Source organism: Triticum aestivum, chromosome 7A (genome assembly GCF_018294505.1).
Source record: "Triticum aestivum cultivar Chinese Spring chromosome 7A, IWGSC CS RefSeq v2.1, whole genome shotgun sequence".
Lineage (NCBI taxonomy): Eukaryota > Viridiplantae > Streptophyta > Magnoliopsida > Poales > Poaceae > Triticum > Triticum aestivum.
The window spans coordinates 325,931,409-325,934,686 of record NC_057812.1 but is presented as its reverse complement, the minus strand read 5'-3'; the positions used below and the strand labels follow the sequence as shown (position 1 = coordinate 325,934,686).

Here is a 3,278-nt window from a genome sequence, read left to right as displayed (position 1 = left end):
CAGCACGACCACTGATCCGCCTCACCTCCGACGACTGTCAGGCTTAGGCACGAGCACGACTGCCTGTCGGCCTTGCCTCCGGGGGCTCCCCTGGATTCTCTTGGCCTGCGGTCCCATTGCCGATGGGCTCCTCCGGCTCGGTCGTCATCGCCTATGGCGTTGACTTGAATTTCGTCCTCCCCTCTACTGTCTCCGTTCCGGCGCACATGGGAAGGTTAGTTCCTCCAAGATTCTCAAGCTGGACCTCTTTTTGGTAGGGAAGAGAACGACTTGCCTGTGAATACTCACAAAATTTTCGGCAGGGTCCCAAATTTTAATCCGCAAACTTGCAGTTCAGCGTTCAAGCTAATGTGGATGAAGGTGGAGGATATGGTGTTGTTTTTGCCTCAATTGGCGTTGACACAGTACGCCCCAGCCCTCAGTGGCTGCTGCTGTTGCGTGTGAAGAGGCAGGCTCACCCTCAAGAAGACACCTCTATGGACTGACACTCTCAAGTGTCCACACTACTTTACTGAATCACAGTTGATGTAAGCATGTACACTACTTACTGACCTTACTTGAAATCACTCGCATCAATCTGGGTGCAGGGCAGATGTCTTTTTTATATGTGAGTTTTCTTTACTCCAATTATTTCATATGTGTACCCCACGTAATTATGCAAATCAGGCAAGGCCATCAACGATTGATGCTTATACTGCCGACCTCCATGCTTTGAGTTTTGATAAGTTAGCAATGGCCTATTATGTTGTATACAAATTTATCTGAACGCCATTTATTAAAGTCTGCTTGAGTTCCTATCAAGTACTCCCTCTGTAAACTAATATAAGAGTGTTTAGATAACTAAAATAGTGATCTAAATGCTCTTATATTAGTTTACGGAGGGAGTACTGAAGAAATGTCTCAACTCTCTGACATAATTTCAGAACGCGACGATTTTACTCCCTTCTGTTAACCTGACTCCCGTACCGCAAACCAAACAACCAAACGAACTACGTAGCCACATAGGCAACAGGTGAAAACACCCCACCTCCCACCTTCTTCCTCCCCGTGCAACCCACCCCCACTGCGTAGCGCCCCCTCCATCTACACCTCACCTCCCCCCGCCCTACCTGCATCCAACCCCGGGCGGTGCCCCGCCGCGCCCACCCCCACCCCCACCTTTCTCCCCGGCGGCGCGCTGCCACGCCTCAACTCCATCCACCTTTCTCCCCCACCGTGCCCACCCCACCTCCTTGCGGCCCACCACTGCTGCTGCACGCCTCCTGCACAACCACGCCCCGATGTGCCGCCTCCTGCTACCTCCGTCCTCCTTTCCGGATTCAGCCGAGCAGGGCCCCAGCAACCACCACCCCCGCCCAGATCCGTCAGGCGCGCGCCGGAGGTGCCGAGCCGCGGCCGGATCCATGGAGTCGACCCCGAATCCCATCGTCCTCAAGACACGACTGCATCGGGGCCGCATCTTCCATAGGATCCAGAATCTCCCACTTTCCTCTTTCCCGGCTCGTTGCAGTTTAGTGGTTGCACGCTGCGGCGCCGATGCGTGCCCTGTACGCGGCTAGCTCTCCACCCTCTTCTTCAACCTACGGGTGGTACTACCACCGTGGGCGTGGGTGCCTAGCCTGCTGCCCCGCATCGGCGCCTCTACGTGCATCTCCGGCCGTCCAACCTCGCGCCTCGACGGCCTCCTACAAGCACGGCTATGTCGACCGCGGAGTTCAGCTGGGCGCTGCAGCTCTCCCTCCTCACCCATGTAGTTCGCCGTCGATGCCCCCTCCACACTGTTGTTCATTTTGGTGGCTATCGACTCTGTCTACTCCCTCCGTCCGTAAATACTTGTCGCAGAGTATTTAGACGTATTTAAGTTCTAGATACATCTATTTTTATTCATTTCTCCGACAAGTATTTCCTGACGGAGGGAGTACGACACAGTGCAATATGTCCGGCAGTGCAGCTCACTTCGTCCGGTGTTTTTTTGTTCAAATGCAGGCCACTTCGTCCACATCGTCAGTGCTTTCGACAGACCACCTGCAGTTCGCCCCCTCCCCTTGGCGGCCCAGCGGCCACCACGAGCCGGTGACACCCTGCATGCTGCAGTTCTTTTTGGGTTGATGTTGAATTAATCGGTGCTGAAGGCCCGTGCAGTCTGTTGTGGCGCAAGCATGCAGTACGGGCGGCGGCGAGGTAGCTCGTGTAGTTCCTGTACGCGGCGCGTGCGGTTTGTTTGCAGCCCATGTGCAGGATGCATGCAGGTCGTGTGTGTGTGTGTGTCGACGTTCAGTTCGCCGGGAAACTACAGAAGAAAAATGATCATTTTTTTAAGTTCACTTTCTTCTTGAATGTGTTAGAGAGAAAATGTAAAAAGTTACAAAAAAGATGTAGTCCGTTGGTGTAGTGCTTGCAGCTCGCGCAGTTCGTCTGTGAAGTTTTTAGGTATTTTTTATTTGTAATAAGGTGTCTGGTTAATTTTGTGGTGGTTGGTGCTTCACTTAATGGAGAAAAGAGGAAAAATAATTCCCATCAGAACAAAAACATTAGAGGCACTAACTTGGTAAACAGAAAAAGTGTCTGGTATGTAAATTTTTGAAGCTCACTTTGTAATCTCATGCAGTTTGCTATAAAAACCTTCGTGGTTCATTTGGTAAACAGAAAACAAAAACATCTAAAAAAACTCGCTTCTTATTAGATGTAGTTCACTCGCTCAGGCCATGCGGGCGCTTCACTTTTGGTAGTGTCGTGGCCCGTTTACGGTAGTCTTGAGGTTCACTTTTTATAGGATTCACCAACACTTGACACATGAAGTATACTCCACCTCGTTTGGGAAAATTTACGTCCCGCAAAAAAAATCATGCAGTGCACTTGCCCGTCTCATGAAGTGCGGGTTTTAGTCTAAAGAAGTGTGGTTTGCTACTTCGTCTGGGAAAATTTGTCCCACAAAAAAGAAATGATGTAGTGCACTTGTCCGTCTGATGAAGTGCTGCTTTTAGTCGAAAGCAGTGTGTTTTGTTGTCTGATGCAGTACAAACGACGATTTTGGTGTCGCGAAAAAATGAACTGTCCGCATTTTGGTAAATTTGAAATTCCTCTTAAATCGTAAAGAATTAGAGAGAGTGTTCTACATGAAAAAGTTGCGCCTCATCGATATCTTTCCAACGGCGTATTGTTTGATTCATTCTGACCAGCGGTTTGTAAAAAATTCGTGAAAAACGGCTGCTGTCATTCGTCGTCTGCCGCATGATTTTCGAAATTAACTTAAAACCGTAAGAAATCTCGAAAACATT

The 3,278-nt window shown here is 49.9% G+C and overlaps 1 long non-coding RNA gene across 1 annotated transcript; it reads left to right on the top strand.

Moving 5' to 3' along the window:
• Positions 1-889: 889 nt before the first annotated feature.
• LOC123150228 (uncharacterized) lies at positions 890-2,463 on the top strand. The gene is made up of 2 exons (XR_006475012.1): positions 890-1,750; positions 1,987-2,463. It is a non-coding gene; the product is annotated as an uncharacterized lncRNA (long non-coding RNA).
• The last annotated feature ends 815 nt before the right edge of the window (positions 2,464-3,278 follow it).